The following is a 22,377-nucleotide window of genomic DNA, read 5'->3' as shown; positions in this document are numbered from 1 at the left end:
GGCCAAGTGGGTCTTCGTTTTCATCGTTGCTTCTATATCTGATTCTAAAAAAATAGGTGTGCTACTTTTAGAAATTGTGTATAGTTCTATTCATGTGACAATCAACGAGGGAACAATACATTGTACCTTCAGTGTTTGTTGAGCGGCTGTAAACGGCCAATTCCTTAAGACATAAAAAACTGCAAAAGACCAGTCTCATTGGGTATTGAATGCAAGATGCTCTAATCATAATCAGTGCAACTGTATAATAAGTAAAGAGATGGTAGGTCTTATTTATTTTTACGTCTTAATTTCTTGATGATATGGGTTCCTAAATCCAATTGTTAGGTGCACCTATTCGTACCCAATTGGTGTAGATCTCAGGAATTTACACAGTACCAAAAATTTCTTCGATATTTCTAACTATATATATTGTTCAAAACATTTTTATCTTTTTTATTTAGATGTCCTCAAGACTGACGGGCCCAGCAATGCGCGCCTCTATGGTCTAGTCGAACATATAAAGGACGCTAGGCTACCCACTCACCTGGGGCACTTGCGTCGCGCTTTCGATCTGGTTCGCTCGATCTGCCTCGCTGGAGGTTTTTCACCGCGCTGTCAAAATCCCATGGCATGTTTCTTTCCACGCTGCTTTTTCTTGTTCAAGCAGATGACGGGTGGGCCTTCTTCTCTCGCGGGCCTGGCTTGGCAGTGTGCGTGATTTGTTGCGTCGCCAGCATCTTCGGTGAAAAATATCTTAACCGCGCCGGTCGTGGACGACTCATCCACCAATCCCCTGTCCTCCTCCTCCCCACCAATCCCCGCGTCCTCCTCCCCACCAACCCTAGCCATTCCCTCGCCTCCCCTGCCCCCGTTCATCCTCTCCAACCGCCGCCGCCTCCCTGTCACACCCTAGCTAGTCATGCATTAGAGTGTTGCATCATGTTTACTCTTTCATCAGAAACTTGAAATGGGGATGACAGAACCCCCAGTCCCCTCTGAAACCAACTAGGGTTACTAAAATAATTTTTCAATGAACCTGAAATGCCCTTCTAAAATGCCCATCATTTTTGTCTTGGTTCAGAACCTCTGCCAAAAATGATGCACATTTTCCTAGGCCATCCTAGGGTTTTTGAATTAAAACATAAATATTTGAATTTGGGCATTTAAAATAATATAAAATATTTAAATGCTCAAATATCTCCAAACTAAAATGTTTCATGTTGGAAATAATCCAACTATGGGCCAGGAATAGTTTGGTGATTTTTGAAGTTGCCTAGGTATTTTATTTAATTCAACAAAGTTGCAGATATATTAAATAAAAACAGAAACAGAAAAAAAGGGGAAAACTTACCTGGCGCCACCGCAGGCCCACCAGCCAGCCCACCTGGCCGGCCCAGCCCGGCCACCGCTCCAGCGAGCTGCTTGGCTTGCCAGGCAGGCAGCCAAGGTGCTCGGCGGCGGCACCGCAGCTCGCCACGCAGCTGCACGCCGCCCGGCCTCCCCCTCTCGCCGCCCTGATGGCCTGGACGAGCTCCACGTCGCGCCCCGACCCTCCTGGACACCTCCATTCGCCCCCAGCTCCTCTCCCTCGCGCTCCCACGCCATGGCCGACGCCACCGTCGCCGCACCACCGTCGTAGCCGTGCTCCCCGTCGTCTCCACGCCGCGCCACCCTGTCCAGAAGATCCGCCGCCCTCTACTCCTTCGAGCTAGCCGAGCCCCGAGCGCTCGCGTGCCTCGAAGCCGCCGCACCAACCTCGCCCGAACCGCCATCGCCGGAGATCCCCTTCGCCGTCGCCGCCGCAGCAGCTCGTCCCCGACCACGCCGTCCTCTCCGTCAAGACCACAGTGAGCTGGGCTAACTTCCCCTTCCTCTCTTTCTCTCTCTCGAGCACCACAGCGAGCGCACCAAGCTCACCCGCACGCGCCGTCGCGGACCTCGTCGCCGACGTGCTTCCGGCCACACTCCGGCCACAAGATGGTGTCCATCTTGCTCACCGAGTCCCACAGCACCTAGCTAGCCACTCCACGAGCCTCACCGACCCCTCTAGCGCCAAGTTCATCCTCGACCGAACCCCGGTGGCCGCCAAAGTCGTCGCCGGCGCCAACTCCGGCCACCCCGACCCCAACGGACTCCGCCAAGAGCTGTGGGTTGTCCTCAGCTCCACTCCGGTGGTCTCCGCGGTCCATTTGGTGGCCGAAATGGCCAAAACCACTCCCGCCGCCGCGTCGGGCTCGCCGGCGGCTAAACGCCGGCAGCCGACTTTGACTTTGACCACGGGTGGGCCCTGGTTGACTCCCCTGAGTCAATGACAGGTGGGGCCCAGCCCTGTTAATTAAACAGGATTAGTTTTAATTAAATTTTAATTAAATTAATCACCCTGACATGCGGGACCCACTGTCAGGTTTGACCCAGACCTGTTCCGTTGACCTGCTGACGTCACACTGACGTCAGGCTGACGCAGTAATTGATTTTCTGGATTTAAATTAAATCAGGAAATTCCAGAATATTATTTAAACTTCAAAAATTCATAACTTTTATTCTGTAACTCCAAATTGGACAAATTATATATGAAAAATGATCAGAAAAATCCAATCTATCCATCTGTACTATTTTCATGCATGATCAAACAAGTTAAATTGATGTTTCAAGCAGAACAAGGAAAAGCACTTTAAAAGGCCATATTTGAATTTGAAATTTGAATCCTTGATTCAAATTTGTTCAAACCCCTCTGGTTTTAGTTGCATTAGCCCAACACACTCATATTGCCATGTTTCATGCATGCATCATATTGTTGCACATTGTTTGGTGATGGTTGTGTATCGGTGCCCTTTGCGACAGGTTCTGCCCCCGAGGAGTACCATGATTACCCTAACGAAGAACCATATCAGTGCATCGAACCATCAGGCAAGAAACTAACCATTGATCATATCGATACAATCCCATGTTCTCGCTCCTGCTCTCTTTTACTGCATTAAGACAACGCGTTTCAAACTGCTGTGTGCTACGGTAGTTGAACCCATTTCCTCTGCATGACCTGTCATTGCCACAGTAACTAGATGAAACCCACTAGCATGTGTAGGAGTTGATTGAGCCATATGTATGTGTTGTTCCTACCTTGCTATGCCTGCTATGCTTAGAGTCGTGTCAGGTCTGGTTCATCTGGGTGATGGGCTAGAGTGAAATGATTATGTCGGTAATGAGAGTGGTGTGGTGAACACGATTTGATAAAGGTATCGATGAGAGGCCATGTAGGAGTACATGGTGGGTTGTTTCATTGAAGCCGACCTTAAGCACTGAGATCTGTATGTGTGATTTAAGAATCAGCTACTACCATGCATTGGGCCCGAAACCAATGGACCCTCTCGACTTCTTATTCACCCTAGTTCTCCGTCCAGGAGTTGCAAGTAGTTTCTGGTGTTTGTAGTCTACTGGAGGCCGTGGACAGCGCTGACCGTAGGGGTGGGCTGTGATGCGGTAGGTACGTGGCACGGTGTACCGAATACCCGTTAGGTATCTCGGGAACCCTGTTCACATCGTTCGGGGCCGTATGGAAAACCTCGGCCGGACTCCCTGCGGATGGAACCTGAATAGGCGATAAACCTGGACTGGAGGCTTAGGTGATTAGGTAGGTCGTGGCCGACACCCACGTTGGGCTTTCGCTTGAAGGTTGCCGAGTACATGTCGTGTAAACGACGATAAGTGGTGAGAGCGTGTATGAAGGAGTACACCCCTGCGGGGTTAACATGATCTATTCGAATAGCCGCGTCCGCGGTAAAGGACTACTTGGTTGCCTATACAGTTCATAGACAAGTAAATGGAAACTACTAAAAGCCTCAAGATAAGTGTGAGTGCCGAGGATGGCTCTTCCGTAGGAAGACGGAGGTGGATCCTCGGTAGTGTATTGAAGTGGTGAGTAGTGGACTCGTGTGCGCAAAACATTTCAAGTTGGAGTATCGTAGGATAGCCTAGCCAAGAGTCAAAGCTGGCTTGCTGCAATAACTCCACCAACCCTTCTTGATACTATGCATGTATGTAGGATCTGATATAAGTCTTGCTGAGTACTTTTGTACTCATGTTGCTATAATCTACATTTTTTACAGAAGACGCTGCAACCCCTTCTGATGGGTTCTATGTAGACGTTGACATCAACGAGTAGGCTAAAGACCCAGGTGGTGACCCTGAGCTTGTGATGGACCACGTAGTATAGCTAGGTTTTCCAAGCCTCTTTTATTTTACTAGTTGTCTGTACCCAGACAATGTACTTCCGCTGCTGGCTTGTATGACTGTATGACTTGTATGTTGGGTCGTGAGACCCGTACCTTTGTGAATGTTATGTATGGCTCCCTGAGCCTTAAATAAAGTACTTGTGTCATAGAGTCATGTTGTGATGCTTCGTTGTATTTGCACATATCGAGCATATTGTGTGTATGATTGAAATGCTTGGTATGTGTGGGATCTGACTATCTAGTTGTTTATCTTTAGTAGCCTCTCTTACCGGGAAATGTCTCCTAGTGTTACCGCTGAGCCATGGTAGCTTGCTACTGCTCTGGAACACTTAGGCTGGCCGGCATGTGTCCTTCTTCGTTCCTGTGTCTGTCCCTTCGGGGAAATGTCACGCTTTGAGTACCGGAGTCCTGTTAGCCCGCTACAGCCCGGTTTACCGGAGTCCTGCTAGCCCAGTGCTACAGCCCGGACCCACTTGCTGATGACCGACACGTTCGAAGCTGGGTCATGGATGCCTGTCCCTGTAAGTCTGTGCCACTTTGGGTTTACGACTAGTCATGTCAGCCCGGGCTCCTTATCATATGGATGCTAGCGACACTATCATATACGTGAGCCAAAAGGCGCAAACGGTCCCGGGAAAAGGTAAGACGACACCCGTGGGGATACCGTGCGTGAGGCCGCAACGTGATATGAGGTGTTACCAGCTAGATCGATGTGACATCGAGTCGGGGTCCTGACAGCGTTGGTATCAGAGCCGGACTGCCTGTAGGTTCTCCAAGCCAAACTGGTCGATGTTGAGTCTAGAAATTCTTTAGTTATATGTAGGGGAATTGTTTGTGGGATGGAACGTAAGGCTCTTTTTACTCCTTATATCTTATGACATTCTGATCTGAGTCAGTCCATTCTTCCACCGGGGGTTAAGGAATTAGGATCTATTCTCTCTATCAGGATCACGTGTTACTAATCAGTAGTACCTTATAAGTTTGATGGTTACAAGCCTAGTTCAGTTCTACTACCACATTATGTTACCAGAATGGGTTCAGAACTTTGATATGATGATGTTGAGTGTGTACGAAATCCTTTGTCAAATGTCTCAAAATCCTTTTTGAGCATTTACAGCTGTTATGCTGCCGAAATTTTGCTAGAAATTCTAATGCCTTTGCATTATGATTGTGCTTTCAGATGGCCACTCGCGACCTTAATCAAGTGGTTCGCCTGACTCGATGCCTAGATGTACCCGGCCATACTGCTAAGTTGGTCAGGGTAATGACTGAGGCTGGATACCGCTGGTATCCCGAGTACACGGTCGAAGAGCAATTCCGGGACTTCAATCAAAGCCAGTATCTCTGCACTGTCAGGATATTTCCATCTTATCCTGGATCCACCGAGCCTCTTCACTGTTCCTATGGACTCGGGGTTACTATAGAGATGGTTGTGCAGGACGCCGCCTACTCTATGATGACCATTATGCGAGTCAGATCTGGTTTATTTCGGGACTCTGATTTCCGGTATATGCCAGGATCACTTCCGGGAGCACAAGGATATCTCCAGGCTATCTATGCTGACTCCACTCAGGAGGATTCACGGACTCGCACCACTGCTGAGATGCTCGAGGATAAGGACCGTGAAAATCGGGCCTTGAGGTTAGAGCTCTTCAATACCCGTGCTGACCACTGGGCCACTTTGACTCGGTTCGCACCGGCGGTGCAAGCTGGATATTCAGATATGCGCGATCTCTATCCTGTGAGATCTGCTCTGCCAGACGTGATGGTTTGGCGTGATGTAGGAGGCATCACCCCACCTCGCGGTCCCCGCAGGCCACCGTTTGTTGGTCCAAGGCCTCATCCTAGCCCCTATGGTCCACAAGCTCCGCGAGACCGTCTGTTTCCGGATGATCATGTTGAACTTCCAGGCTATGGAGGTGACTTCTATGAGGACTACTACGGATCGGTCTGAGTTAGGGGTAGTATCACTAGTTTGCACTAGCCGTGTCGTCTATCATCCTGCGTGACTCATGGGATATGACCTAGTTTGTACTCTTTTCGGAGGTGTAGAAAAATAATGTATAGTAGCTTGGAATGCCTCCGATGAGATGTAATCCTCTTGTCACCGTAATAGTACTTTGTTTGGTCTTGTACTAAACCCTGTATGGTGTGTATGACGATGGAATAAAAGAAGCAGTTTCTGTATCTACCATGTCATATGGATGATCATCTTGCATTCCGAGTTATTCCTTACATTATGTATCCTATGTCGGAATTTTACCATCCTGACTAAATCATTGTCTTGTTCACCTAGGATGGTCAACACGCGCGCTAACCCTGCTTCCCAAGAGCAGGCCGAGGGCAGTGAAGGCAGGAATGAAAATCTGCCTCATCCTCCTTCACTAGCCGAGGTTATGATGGAAGCTGAGAGAAACAAGCGGGAGACCAACCGTTTGTTGGAGCGTATTGAACAGAATACAGCACACCATCAGAGGGCTAACGTGGTGTCACTCGGTGATTTTATCAAATTGCATCCACCCACGTTCCATCACTCCGTCGAGCCTCTCGACGCTGATGACTGGCTTCGCAGTATCTCTCACAAACTGCGTTCCGCGCTGGTAGCGGAGGCTGACAAGGTCACCTTTGCTGCATATCATCTTGAAGGCCCCGCCAGTCTATGGTGGGAGAATTATGGAGCTATGCGCCCAGCGGGCCATGTCACTACTTGGGCTGAGTTCAGCGAGACTTTCCGTGAACATCACATTCCGGAGGGTCTCATGGACCGTAAACGTGAAGAGTTTTGCAGTTTCACCCAAGGCCGACTTTCTGTGGATGCCTATAGCAGGGAGTTTGGTAATCTCGCCCGATATGCAACTAAGGAAGTGTCTACTGACGCCAAGAAGCAAGCAAGGTTCCGTAAGGGCCTTAGTCCTGAGCTTCGCCGCGACCTCCGTCTGCATGAGTGCACATCTTTTTCGAAACTTGTCAACAAAGCCATCAGTGCTGAAACTGGTCAGACTGACTATGACGCAACACGCAAGCATGGCCGTGACATGGGTTCTTCATCCGGTGCTGGTCCTCAGAAGCGCCGCGTGTGGGTGCCCAACACCGCCCTGCCACCCAGGTTCACACCGAGGCCATCTTTCCAGGCGCCTCGCCCCGTTCAACAATCTGCACCGGCCAAGCCCTATGGGGGTCCAACCAATAATGCTCCTCCACGTACCAGTTCCGTGACTTGTTTCAAGTGTGGGGAATCTGGCCACTATATGCGTGAGTGTCCCCAGACCAACCCCAATCAATCTGCTAAAGCTGTTGGCCGTGGCAAGCCGACAGGGAAAGTGTTCCACGCCAAGCCGGTCACCGCTTCACGTGGCCATGTCAACTGTATCTCTGCCGAAGAAGCTCAAGAGGATCCCAACGTCGTTCTCGGTACGCTTCTTGTTAATTGCCACCCGGCATCTGTTCTTTTCGATACAGGAGCCTCTCATTCTTTTATATCTGAAAACTATGCTCGTTTGCATAACGTCGCATTCGGTGATATGCCAACCTCTATGGTAATTCAAACTCCGGGATCCAAATGGCAAACTTCTAGAGTAAGCCATGGAAATGAAATCCAAGTCGACAGACTTGTTTTTCTCGCATCTTTGATAGCCCTTAAATCTTCAGATATTAATATCATTTTGGGTATGGACTGGATGTCAGCTCATCAAGCCAAAATTGATTGCTTCTCTAGGACTGTTCAACTCACCCATCCTTCGGGAAAGATAGTCAATGTCTTGACCCGAATAGCCAAGCGACAATTATATTCTCTTAACGCCAGCCCCTTGCCAGACCTTGAGGACGTGCCGGTAGTCTGTGACTTCCCGGATGTCTTTCCAGAGGAATTGCCAGGTGTTCCACCTGACAGGGATGTTGAGTTCGTAATAGACCTCATCCCCGGAACCGTTCCGATTGCTAGAAGACCCTATAAGATGGCACCCCTAGAACTAGCCGAGCTTAAGAAACAACTCGATGAATCCTTGAAAAAGGGTTTCATCCGCCCTAGTTCATCTCCGTGGGCTTGCCCCGTCCTATTCGTCAAGAAGAAGGATGGTACGGATCGGATGGTTGAAGATTACCGACCTGTCAATTTGGTCACAATCAAGAACAAATATCCACTTCCCAGGATCAACGATCTGTATGATCAGCTCGCTGGATCCTGAGTCTTCTCCAAGATGGATTTGAGGTTGGGATACCATCAAATCAAAATCAGAAACGGGGACATTCCTAAAACGGCCTTTGTTACTCGTTATGGCCAATACGAGTACACCGTCATGTCCTTCGGTTTAACCAACGCTCCAGCCACCTTTTCTCGGTTAATGAACTCAATCTTCATGGAGTATTTGGATAAGTTCGTCGTAGTTTATCTCGATGATATACTCATCTACTCCAAGAACGAGGAAGAACATGTCGAACATCTAAGGCTAGTGTTGCAGAAACTTCGAGAGCATCGCCTTTATGCCAAATTTTCTAAATGTGAATTCTGGTTGCCAGAAGTGACCTATCTGGGTCATGTAATATCTGGTAAAGGTATTGCTGTTAACCCTGAGCGAGTTCAAGCCGTCCTTAATTGGACTCCGCCTGAATCGGTCAAGCAAGTTCGGAGTTTTCTAGGCTTAGCGAGCTATTGTCGTCGCTTTGTCGAGAACTTCTCCAAAGTTGCCAAACCTCTAACCGAACTCCTCAAGAAAGATAAGAAGTTTGAATGGACTCCACAATGTGAGCACAGCTTTCAGGAACTGAAAAGACGCCTGACCTCTGCTCCCGTACTGGTACCGCCAGACTTCTCCAAGGACTTCGTTATCTACTGCGACGCCTCGCGACAAGGACTAGGTTGCATTCTTATGCAAGATCGACACGTAATTGCTTACGCTTCACGGCAATTGCACCCACATGAGGAGAATTATCCTACTCATGATCTAGAGCTTGCAGCCGTAGTCTATGCACTTAAGACCTGGCGACATTACCTCCTCGGTAATCGTTGCGAAATATTCACTGATCACCAAAGTCTGAAGTATATTTTCACCCAACCGGATTTGAATCTCAGGCAGAGACGTTGGGTTGAATTGATCACAGACTTCGATCTAGGAATAACCTACACCCCAGGGAAAGCCAACGTCATGGCTGATGCGCTAAGTCGTAAATCTTATTGTAACAACCTGATGTTACAACAAAGTCAACCGCTTCTCCATGAGGAATTTCGGAAGCTTAACCTTCACATTGTACCTCAAGGTTTTCTTTCCACCTTGGTGGCAAAACCTACCCTTACGGATCAAATTATTAAAGCACAGAAGGTAGATCCGGAAATCTCCCGCATCAAGAGGAACATTCAGAAAGGAATTGCGAATTGTTTCTCCATTAATGATCAAGGGGTAGTATACTTCGGGGATCGACTAGTGGTTCCCAAAGTGCGCAACCTAAGGCGATTAATCCTTAAGGAAGCTCATGAATCTCCTCTCACCATTCATCCCGGTAGTACTAAAATGTATCAGGACCTACGCCAGAGGTTCTGGTGGACTAGGATGAAGAGAGAAATCGCTCAGTATATTGCAAATTGCGACGTCTGTCGTCGTGTAAAAGCAGAGCATCAACGGCCTGCTGGCACCCTTCAACCCTTAGCTATTCCTGAATGGAAATGGGATAAAATTGGTATGGATTTCATTACCGGGTTTCCCAGGACCAAGAGAGGGAATGATGCTATTTTCGTCGTGGTCGATCGTCTTTCCAAAGTAGCTCATTTCTTACCTGTTCGTGAGAGTATAACCGCTAGTCAGCTGGCAGATTTGTACATCTCCCGAATAGTGTCTCTCCATGGTGTTCCTTTGGAAATTAACTCGGATCGAGGAAGTCTTTTCACCTCTCGATTTTGGGAAAGCTTCCAAAATGCTATGGGAACCCGTCTCTCCTTCAGCACCGCTTTCCACCCTCAGTCAAGTGGTCAAGTGGAACGCGTCAACCAAATTCTAGAAGACATGCTTCGAGCCTCTGTTATCTCTTTCGGAATGGACTGGGAGAAGTGTCTTCCATTTACCGAATTCGCTTACAACAACAGCTATCAATCTAGCTTGGGTAAAGCCCCTTTTGAAGTTCTCTATGGACGACGATGTCGAACACCCCTTAACTGGTCAGAGACCGGGGAAAGACAATTCTTTGGCCCGGATATGATTCAGGAAGCAGAAGAACAAGTTCGTATCGTTCGTGAAAAGTTGAAAACAGTCCAATCTCGTCAAAAGAGTCAATATGACCGAAAACATAAGGCTATGACCTTCAAGGTTGACGAGAAGGCTTATCTTCGGGTCACCCCTCTGAAGGGAACCCATCGTTTCGGTATCAAAGGCAAATTGGCTCCTCGTTACATTGGACCTTTTCGCATTCTCGCCAAACGAGGAGAAGTTGCCTACCAGTTGGAACTACCTCCGCACCTCTCCAGAGTTCACGATGTCTTCCACGTTTCTCAACTCAGGCGTTGCTTCTCGGATCCTATCCGTGAAGTGGACCACGAAACGCTTGATCTCCAAGATGATCTTACATATCGAGAGTACCCCATTCGTATCCTCGATCAAGCCGAACGTACCACCCGACGTCATAATATCAAGTTTCTCAAGGTTCATTGGTCGCACCATTCTGAGGATGAAGCAACTTGGGAAAGGGAGGATCGTCTTCGACTTGAATATCCCGCCTTCTTCCTGGAGGAACCCAAATCTCGGGACGAGATTCTTTTGAGTGGGGTGAGTTGTCACACCCTAGCTAGTCATGCATTAGAGTGTTGCATCATGTTTACTCTTTCATCAGAAACTTGAAATGGGGATGACAGAACCCCCAGTCCCCTCTGAAACCAACTAGGGTTACTAAAATAATTTTTCAATGAACCTGAAATGGCCTTCTAAAATGCCCATCATTTTTGTCTTGGTTCAAAACCTCTGCCAAAAATGGTGCACATTTTCCTAGGCCATCCTAGGGTTTTTGAATTAAATCATAAATATTTGAATTTGGGCATTTAAAATAATATAAAATATTTAAATGCTCAAATATCTCCAAACTAAAATGTTTCATGTTGGAAATAATCCAACTATGGGCCAGGAATAGTTTGGTGATTTTTAAAGTTGCCTAGGTATTTTATTTAATTCAACAAAGTTGCAGATATATTAAATAAAAACAGAAACAGAAAAAAAAGGGAAAACTTACCTGGCGCCACCGCAGGCCCACCAGCCAGCCCACCTGGCCGGCCCAGCCCGGCCACCGCTCCAGCGAGCTGCTTGGCTTGCCAGGCAGGCAGCCAAGGTGCTCGGCGGCGGCACCGCAGCTCGCCACGCAGCTGCACGCCGCCCGGCCTCCCCCTCTCGCCGCCCTGATGGCCTGGACGAGCTCCACGTCGCGCCCCGACCCTCCTGGACACCTCCATTCGCCCCCAGCTCCTCTCCCTCGCGCTCCCACGCCATGGCCGACGCCACCGTCGCCGCACCACCGTCGTAGCCGTGCTCCCCGTCGTCTCCACGCCGCGCCACCCTGTCCAGAAGCTCCGCCGCCCTCTACTCCTTCGAGCTAGCCGAGCCCCGAGCGCTCGCGTGCCTCGAAGCCACCGCACCAACCTCGCCCGAACCGCCATCGCCGGAGATCCCCTTTGGCGTCGCCGCCGCAGCAGCTCGTCCCCGACCACGCCGTCCTCTCCGTCAAAACCACAGTGAGCTGGGCTAACTTCCCCTTCCTCTCTTTCTCTCTCTCGAGCACCACAGCGAGCGCACCAAGCTCACCCGCACGCGCCGTCGCGGACCTCGTCGCCGACGTGCTTCCGGCCACACTCCGGCCACAAGATGGTGTCCATCTTGCTCACCGAGTCCCACAGCACCTAGCTAGCCACTCCACGAGCCTCACCGACCCCTCTAGCGCCAAGTTCATCCTCGACCGAACCCCGGTGGCCGCCAAAGTCGTCGCCGGCGCCAACTCCGGCCACCCCGACCCCAACGGACTCCGCCAAGAGCTGCGGGTTGTCCTCAGCTCCACTCCGGTGGTCTCCGCGGTCCATTTGGTGGCCGAAATGGCCAAAACCACTCCCGCCGCAGCGTCGGGCTCGCCGGCGGCTAAACGCCGGCAGCCGACTTTGACTTTGACCACGGGTGGGCCCTGGTTGACTCCCCTGAGTCAATGACAGGTGGGGCCCAGCCCTGCTAATTAAACAGGATTAGTTTTAATTAAATTTTAATTAAATTAATCACCCTGACATGCGGGACCCACTGTCAGGTTTGACCCAGACCTGTTCCGTTGACCTGCTGACGTCACACTGACGTCAGGCTGACGCAGTAATTGATTTTCTGGATTTAAATTAAATCAGGAAATTCCAGAATATTATTTAAACTTCAAAAAATCATAACTTTTATTCTGTAACTCCAAATTGGACAAATTATATATGAAAAATGATCAGAAAAATCCAATCTATCCATCTATACTATTTTCATGCATGATCAAACAAGTTAAATTGATGTTTTAAGCAGAATAAGGAAAAGCACTTAAAGAGGCCATGTTTGAGTTTGAAATTTGAATCTTTGATTCAAATTTGTTCAAACCCTTCTGGTTTTAGTTGCATTAGCCCAACACACTCATATTGCCATGTTTCATGCATGCATCATATTGTTGCACATTGTTTGGTGATGCTTGTGTATCGATGTCCTTTGCGACAGGTTCTGCCCCCGAAGAATACCGTGATTACCCTAACGAAGAACCATATCAGTGCATCGAACCATCAGGCAAGCAACCAACCATTTGATCATATCGATACAATCCCATGTTCTCGCTCCTGCTCTCTTTTACTGCATTAAGACAACGCGATTCAAACTGCTGTGTGCTACGGTAGTTGAACCCATTTCCTCTGCATGGCCTGTCATTGCCACAGTAACTAGATGAAACCCACTAGCATGTGTAGGAGTTGATTGAGCCATATGTATGTGTTGTTCCTACCTTGCTATGCCTGCTATGCTTAGAGTCGTGTCAGGTCTGGTTCATCTGGGTGATGGGCTAGAGTGAAATGATTATGTCGGTAATGAGAGTGGTGTGGTGAACACGATTTGGTAAAGGTATCGATGAGAGGCCATGTAGGAGTACATGGTGGGTTGTTTCATTGAAGCCGACCTTAAGCACTGAGATCTGTATGTGTGATTTAAGAATCAGCTACTACCATGCATTGGGCCCGAAACCAATGGACCCTCTCGACTTCTTATTCACCCTAGTTCTCCATCCAGGAGTTGCAAGTAGTTTCTGGTGTTTGTAGTCTACTGGAGGCCGTGGACAGCGCTGACCGTAGGGGTGGGCTGTGATGCGGTAGGTACGTGGCACGGTGTACCGAATACCCGTTAGGTATCTCGGGAACCCTGTTCACATCGTTCGGGGCCGTATGGGAAACCTCGGCCGGACTCCCTGCGGATGGAACCTGAATAGGCGATAAACCTGGACTGGAGGCTTAGGTGATTAGGTAGGTCGTGGCCGACACCCACGTTGGGCTTCCGCTTGAAGGTTGCCGAGTACATGTCATGTAAACGACGATAAGTGGTGAGAGCGTGTATGAAGGAGTACACCCCTGCAGGGTTAACATGATCTATTCGAATAGCCGCGTCCGCGGTAAAGGACTACTTGGTTGCCTATACAGTTCATAGACAAGTAAATGGAAACTACTAAAAGCCTCAAGATAAGTGTGAGTGCCGAGGATGGCCCTTCCGTAGGAAGACGGAGATGGATCCTCGGTAGTGTATTGAAGTGGTGAGTAGTGGACTCGTGTGCGCAAAACATTTCAAGTTGGAGTATCGTAGGATAGCCTAGCCAAGAGTCAAAGCTGGCTTGCTGCAATAACTCCACCAACCCTTCTTGATACTATGCATGTATGTAGGATCTGATATAAGTCTTGCTGAGTACTTTTGTACTCATGTTGCTATAATCTACATTTTTTACAGAAGACGCTGCAACCCCTTCTGATGGGTTCTATGTAGACGTTGACATCAACGAGTAGGCTAAAGACCCAGGTGGTGGCCCTGAGCTTGTGATGGACCACGTAGTATAGCTAGGTTTTCCAAGCCTCTTTTATTTTACTAGTTGTCTTTACCCAGACAATGTACTTCCGCTGCTGGCTTGTATGACTGTATGACTTGTATGTTGGGTCGTGAGACCCGTACCTTTGTGAATGTTATGTATGGCTCCCTGAGCCTTAAATAAAGTACTTGTGTCATAGAGTCATGTTGTGATGCTTCGTTGTATTTGCACATATCGAGCATATTGTGTGTATGATTGAAATGCTTGGTATGTGTGGGATCTGACTATCTAGTTGTTTATCTTTAGTAGCCTCTCTTACCGGGAAATGTCTCCTAGTGTTACCGCTGAGCCATGGTAGCTTGCTACTGCTCTGGAACACTTAGGCTAGCCGGCATGTGTCCTTCTTCGTTCCTGTGTCTGTCCCTTCGGGGAAATGTCACGCTTTGAGTACCGGAGTCCTGTTAGCCCGCTACAGCCCGGTTTACCGGAGTCCTGCTAGCCCAGTGCTACAGCCCGGACCCACTTGCTGATGACCGACACGTTCGAAGCTGGGTCATGGATGCCTGTCCCTGTAAGTCTGTGCCACTTTGGGTTTACGACTAGTCATGTCAGCCCGGGCTCCTTATCATATGGATGCTAGCGACACTATCATATACGTGAGCCAAAAGGCGCAAACGGTCCCGGGAAAAAGTAAGACGACACCCGTGGGGATACCGTGCGTGAGGCCGCAAAGTGATATGAGGTGTTACCAGCTAGATCGATGTGACATCGAGTCGGGGTCCTGACAGCGTTGGTATCAGAGCCGGACTGCCTGTAGGTTCTCCAAGCCAAACTGGTCGATGTTGAGTCTAGAAATTCTTTAGTTATATGTAGGGGAATTGTTTGTGGGATGGAACGTAAGGCTCTTTTTACTCCTTATATCTTATGACATTCTGATCTGAGTCAGTCCATTCTTCCACCGGGGGTTAAGGAATTAGGATCTATTCTCTCTATCAGGATCACGTGTTACTAATCAGTAGTACCTTATAAGTTTGATGGTTACAAGCCTAGTTCAGTTCTACTACCACATTATGTTACCAGAATGGGTTCAGAACTTTGATATGATGATGTTGAGTGTGTACGAAATCCTTTGTCAAATGTCTCAAAATCCTTTTTGAGCATTTACAGTTGTTATGCTGCCGAAATTTTGCTAGAAATTCTAATGCCTTTGCATTATGATTGTGCTTTCAGATGGCCACTCGCGACCTTAATCAAGTGGTTCGCCTGACTCGATGCCTAGATGTACCCGGCCATACTGCTAAGTTGGTCAGGGTAATGACTGAGGCTGGATACCGCTGGTATCCCGAGTACACGGTCGAAGAGCAATTCCGGGACTTCAATCAAAGCCAGTATCTCTGCACTGTCAGGATATTTCCATCTTATCCTGGATCCACCGAGCCTCTTCACTGTTCCTATGGACTCGGGGTTACTATAGAGATGGCTGTGCAGGACGCCGCCTACTCTATGATGACCATTATGCGAGTCAGATCTGGTTTATTTCGGGACTCTGATTTCCGGTATATGCCAGGATCACTTCCGGGAGCACAAGGATATCTCCAGGCTATCTATGCTGACTCCACTCAGGAGGATTCACGGACTCGCACCACTGCTGAGATGCTCGAGGATAAGGACCGTGAAAATCGGGCCTTGAGGTTAGAGCTCTTCAATACCCGTGCTGACCACTGGGCCACTTTGACTCGGTTCGCACCGGCGGTGCAAGCTGGATTCTCAGATATGCGCGATCTCTATCCTGTGAGATCTGCTCTGCCGGACGTGATGGTTTGGCGTGATGTAGGAGGCATCACCCCACCTCGCGGTCCCCGCAGGCCACCGTTTGTTGGTCCAAGGCCTCATCCTAGCCCCTATGGTCCACAAGCTCCGCGAGACCGTCTGTTTCCGGATGATCATGTTGAACTTCCAGGCTATGGAGGTGACTTCTACGAGGACTACTACGGATCGGTCTGAGTTAGGGGTAGTATCACTAGTTCGCACTAGCCGTGTCGTCTATCGTCCTGCGTGACTCGTGGGATATGACCTAGTTTGTACTCTTTCCGGAGGTGTAGAAAAATAATGTATAGTAGCTTGGAATGCCTCCGATGAGATGTAATCCTCTTGTCACCGTAATAGTACTTTGTTTGGTCTTGTACTAAACCCTGTATGGTGTGTATGACGATGGAATAAAAGAAGCAGTTTCTGTATCTACCATGTCATACGGATGATCATCTTGCATTCCGAGTTATTCCTTACATTATGTATCCTATGTCGGAATTTTACCATCCTGACTAAATCATTGTCTTGTTCACCTAGGATGGTCAACACGCGCGCTAACCCTGCTTCCCAAGAGCAGGCCGAGGGCAGTGAAGGCAGGAATGAAAATCTGCCTCATCCTCCTTCACTAGCCGAGGTTATGATGGAAGCTGAGAGAAACAAGCGGGAGACCAACCGTTTATTGGAGCGTATTGAACAGAATACAGCACACCATCAGAGGGCTAACGTGGTGTCACTCGGTGATTTTATCAAATTGCATCCACCCACGTTCCATCACTCCGTCGAGCCTCTCGACGCTGATGACTGGCTTCGCAGTATCTCTCACAAACTGCGTTCCGCGCTGGTAGCGGAAGCTGACAAGGTCACCTTTGCTGCATATCATCTTGAAGGCCCCGCCAGTCTATGGTGGGAGAATTATGGAGCTATGCGCCCAGCGGGCCATGTCACTACTTGGGCTGAGTTCAGCGAGACTTTCCGTGAACATCACATTCCGGAGGGTCTCATGGACCGTAAACGTGAAGAGTTTTGCAGTTTCACCCAAGGCCGACTTTCTGTGGATGCCTATAGCAGGGAGTTTGGTAATCTCGCCCGATATGCAACTGAGGAAGTGTCTACTGACGCCAAGAAGCAAGCAAGGTTCCGTAAGGGCCTTAGTCCTGAGCTTCGCCGCGACCTCCGTCTGCATGAGTGCACATCTTTTTCGAAACTTGTCAACAAAGCCATCAGTGCTGAAACTGGTCAGACTGACTATGACGCAACACGCAAGCATGGCCGTGACATGGGTTCTTCATCCGGTGCTGGTCCTCAGAAGCGCCGCGTGTGGGTGCCCAACACCGCCCTGCCACCCAGGTTCACACCGAGGCCATCTTTCCAGGCGCCTCGCCCCGTTCAACAATCTGCACCGGCCAAGCCCTATGGGGGTCCAACCAATAATGCTCCTCCACGTACCAGTTCCGTGACTTGTTTCAAGTGTGGGGAATCTGGCCACTATATGCGTGAGTGTCCCCAGACCAACCCCAATCAATCTGCTAAAGCTGTTGGCCGTGGCAACCCGACAGGGAAAGTGTTCCACGCCAAGCCGGTCACCGCTTCACGTGGCCATGTCAACTGTATCTCTGCCGAAGAAGCTCAAGAGGATCCCAACGTCGTTCTCGGTACGCTTCTTGTTAATTGCCACCCGGCATCTGTTCTTTTCGATACAGGAGCCTCTCATTCTTTTATATCTGAAAACTATGCTCGTTTGCATAACGTCGCATTCGGTGATATGCCAACCTCTATGGTAATTCAAACTCCGGGATCCAAATGGCAAACTTCTAGAGTAAGCCATGGAAATGAAATCCAAGTCGACAGACTTGTTTTTCTCGCATCTTTGATAGCCCTTAAATCTTCAGATATTAATATCATTTTGGGTATGGACTGGATGTCAGCTCATCAAGCCAAAATTGATTGCTTCTCTAGGACTGTTCAACTCACCCATCCTTCGGGAAAGATAGTCAATGTCTTGACCCGAATAGCCAAGCGACAATTATATTCTCTTAACGCCAGCCCCTTGCCAGACCTTGAGGACGTGCCGGTAGTCTGTGACTTCCCGGATGTCTTTCCAGAGGAATTGCCAGGTGTTCCACCTGACAGGGATGTTGAGTTCGTAATAGACCTCATCCCCGGAACCGTTCCGATTGCTAGAAGACCCTATAAGATGGCACCCCTAGAACTAGCCGAGCTTAAGAAACAACTCGATGAATCCTCGAAAAAGGGTTTCATCCGCCCTAGTTCATCTCCGTGGGCTTGCCCCGTCCTATTCGTCAAGAAGAAGGATGGTACGGATCGGATGGTTGAAGATTACCGATCTGTCAATTTGGTCACAATCAAGAACAAATATCCACTTCCCAGGATCAACGATCTGTATGATCAGCTCGCTGGATCCTCAGTCTTCTCCAAGATGGATTTGAGGTTGGGATACCATCAAATCAAAATCAGAAACGGGGACATTCCTAAAACGGCCTTTGTTACTCGTTATGGCCAATACGAGTACACCGTCATGTCCTTCGGTTTAACCAACGCTCCAGCCACCTTTTCTCGGTTAATGAACTCAATCTTCATGGAGTATTTGGATAAGTTCGTCGTAGTTTATCTCGATGATATACTCATCTACTCCAAGAACGAGGAAGAACATGTCGAACATCTAAGGCTAGTGTTGCAGAAACTTCGAGAGCATCGCCTTTATGCCAAATTTTCTAAATGTGAATTCTGGTTGCCAGAAGTGACCTATCTGGGTCATGTAATATCTGGTAAAGGTATTGCTGTTAACCCTGAGCGAGTTCAAGCCGTCCTTAATTGGACTCCGCCTGAATCGGTCAAGCAAGTTCGGAGTTTTCTAGGCTTAGCGAGCTATTGTCGTCGCTTTGTCGAGAACTTCTCCAAAGTTGCCAAACCTCTAACCGAACTCCTCAAGAAAGATAAGAAGTTTGAATGGACTCCACAATGTGAGCACAGCTTTCAGGAACTGAAAAGACGCCTGACCTCTGCTCCCGTACTGGTACCGCCAGACTTCTCCAAGGACTTCGTTATCTACTGCGACGCCTCGCGACAAGGACTAGGTTGCATTCTTATGCAAGATCGACACGTAATTGCTTACGCTTCACGGCAATTGCACCCACATGAGGAGAATTATCCTACTCATGATCTAGAGCTTGCAGCCGTAGTCTATGCACTTAAGACCTGGCGACATTACCTCCTCGGTAATCGTTGCGAAATATTCACTGATCACCAAAGTCTGAAGTATATTTTCACCCAACCGGATTTGAATCTCAGGCAGAGACGTTGGGTTGAATTGATCACAGACTTCGACCTAGGAATAACCTACACCCCAGGGAAAGCCAACGTCATGGCTGATGCGCTAAGTCGTAAATCTTATTGTAACAACCTGATGTTACAACAAAGTCAACCGCTTCTCCATGAGGAATTTCGGAAGCTTAACCTTCACATTGTACCTCAAGGTTTTCTTTCCACCTTGGTGGCAAAACCTACCCTTACGGATCAAATTATTAAAGCACAGAAGGTAGATCCGGAAATCTCCCGCATCAAGAGGAACATTCAGAAAGGAATTGCGAATTGTTTCTCCATTAATGATCAAGGGGTAGTATACTTCGGGGATCGACTAGTGGTTCCCAAAGTGCGCAACCTAAGGCGATTAATCCTTAAGGAAGCTCATGAATCTCCTCTCACCATTCATCCCGGTAGTACTAAAATGTATCAGGACCTACGCCAGAGGTTCTGGTGGACTAGGATGAAGAGAGAAATCGCTCAGTATATTGCAAATTGCGACGTCTGTCGTCGTGTAAAAGCAGAGCATCAACGGCCTGCTGGCACCCTTCAACCCTTAGCTATTCCTGAATGGAAATGGGATAAAATTGGTATGGATTTCATTACCGGGTTTCCCAGGACCAAGAGAGGGAATAATGCTATTTTCGTCGTGGTCGATCGTCTTTCCAAAGTAGCTCATTTCTTACCTGTTCGTGAGAGTATAACCGCTAGTCAGCTGGCAGATTTGTACATCTCCCGAATAGTGTCTCTCCATGGTGTTCCTTTGGAAATTAACTCGGATCGAGGAAGTCTTTTCACCTCTCGATTTTGGGAAAGCTTCCAAAATGCTATGGGAACCCGTCTCTCCTTCAGCACCGCTTTCCACCCTCAGTCAAGTGGTCAAGTGGAACGCGTCAACCAAATTCTAGAAGACATGCTTCGAGCCTCTGTTATCTCTTTCGGAATGGACTGGGAGAAGTGCCTTCCATTTGCCGAATTCGCTTACAACAACAGCTATCAATCTAGCTTGGGTAAAGCCCCTTTTGAAGTTCTCTATGGACGACGATGTCGAACACCCCTTAACTGGTCAGAGACCGGGGAAAGACAATTCTTTGGCCCGGATATGATTCAGGAAGCAGAAGAACAAGTTCGTATCGTTCGTGAAAAGTTAAAAACAGCCCAATCTCGTCAAAAGAGTCAATATGACCGAAAACATAAGGCTATGACCTTCAAGGTTGACGAGAAGGCTTATCTTCGGGTCACCCCTCTGAAGGGAACCCATCGTTTCGGTATCAAAGGCAAATTGGCTCCTCGTTACATTGGAGCTTTTCGCATTCTCGCCAAACGAGGAGAAGTTGCCTACCAGTTGGAACTACCTCCGCACCTCTCCAGAGTTCACGATGTCTTCCACGTTTCTCAACTCAGGCGTTGCTTCTCGGATCCTATCCGTGAAGTGGACCACGAAACGCTTGATCTCCAAGATGATCTTACATATCGAGAGTACCCCATTCGTATCCTCGATCAAGCCGAACGTACCACCCGACGTCATAATATCAAGTTTCTCAAGGTTCATTGGTCGCACCATTCTGAGGATGAAGCAACTTGGGAAAAGGAGGATCGTCTTCGACTTGAATATCCCGCCTTCTTCCTGGAGGAACCCAAATCTCGGGACGAGATTCTTTTGAGTAGGGGTGAGTTGTCACACCCTAGCTAGTCATGCATTAGAGTGTTGCATCATGTTTACTCTTTCATCAGAAACTTGAAATGGGGATGACAGAACCCCCAGTCCCCTCTGAAACCAACTAGGGTTACTAAAATAATTTTTCAATGAACCTGAAATGCCCTTCTAAAATGCCCATCATTTTTGTCTTGGTTCAAAACCTCTGCCAAAAATGGTGCACATTTTCCTAGGCCATCCTAGGGTTTTTGAATTAAATCATAAATATTTGAATTTGGGCATTTAAAATAATATAAAATATTTAAATGCTCAAATATCTCCAAACTAAAATGTTTCATGTTGGAAATAATCCAACTATGGGCTAGGAATAGTTTGGTGATTTTTAAAGTTGCCTAGGTATTTTATTTAATTCAACAAAGTTGCAGATATATTAAATAAAAACAGAAACAGAAAAAAAAGGAAAAACTTACCTGGCGCCACCGCAGGCCCACCAGCCAGCCCACCTGGCCGGCCCAGCCCGGCCACCGCTCCAGCGAGCTGCTTGGCTTGCCAGGCAGGCAGCCAAGGTGCTCGGCGGCGGCACCGCAGCTCGCCACGCAGCTGCACGCCGCCTGGCCTCCCCCTCTCGCCGCCCTGATGGCCTGGACGAGCTCCACGTCGCGCCCCGACCCTCCTGGACACCTCCATTCGCCCCCAGCTCCTCTCCCTCGCGCTCCCACGCCATGGCCGACGCCACCGTCGCCGCACCACCGTCGTAGCCGTGCTCCCCGTCGTCTCCACGCCGCGCCACCCTATCCAGAAGCTCCGCCGCCCTCTACTCCTTCGAGCTAGCCGAGCCCCGAGCGCTCGCGTGCCTCGAAGCCACCGCACCAACCTCGCCCCAACCGCCATCGCCGGAGATCCCCTTCGCCGTCGCCGCCGCAGCAGCTCGTCCCCGACCACGCCGTCCTCTCCGTCAAAACCACAGTGAGCTGGGCTAACTTCCCCTTCCTCTCTTTCTCTCTCTCGAGCACCACAGCGAGCGCACCAAGCTCACCCGCACGCGCCGTCGCGGACCTCGTCGCCGACGTGCTTCCGGCCACACTCCGGCCACAAGATGGTGTCCATCTTGCTCACCGAGTCCCACAGCACCTAGCTAGCCACTCCACGAGCCTCACCGACCCCTCTAGCGCCAAGTTCATCCTCGACCGAACCCCGGTGGCCGCCAAAGTCGTCGCCGGCGCCAACTCCGGCCACCCCGACCCCAACGGACTCCGCCAAGAGCTGCGGGTTGTCCTCAGCTCCACTCCGGTGGTCTCCGCGGTCCATTTGGTGGCCGAAATGGCCAAAACCACTCCCGCCGCC

General features: G+C 49.1%; 1 long non-coding RNA gene across 4 annotated transcripts in view; it reads right to left on the bottom strand.

Annotated features, from left to right (window-relative positions):
* LOC123188819 (uncharacterized) overlaps positions 1-22,377 on the bottom strand; it is a 58,813-nt gene that overhangs the window by 4,652 nt on the left and 31,784 nt on the right. The gene's annotated exons all lie outside the window — the stretch shown is intronic.

The sequence above is a fragment of the Triticum aestivum genome, chromosome 2A (genome assembly GCF_018294505.1).
Source record: "Triticum aestivum cultivar Chinese Spring chromosome 2A, IWGSC CS RefSeq v2.1, whole genome shotgun sequence".
Taxonomy (NCBI): Eukaryota; Viridiplantae; Streptophyta; class Magnoliopsida; order Poales; family Poaceae; genus Triticum; species Triticum aestivum.
Note: the sequence above shows the minus strand (reverse complement) of the source record. Positions and strands in the feature narration are given on the sequence as shown.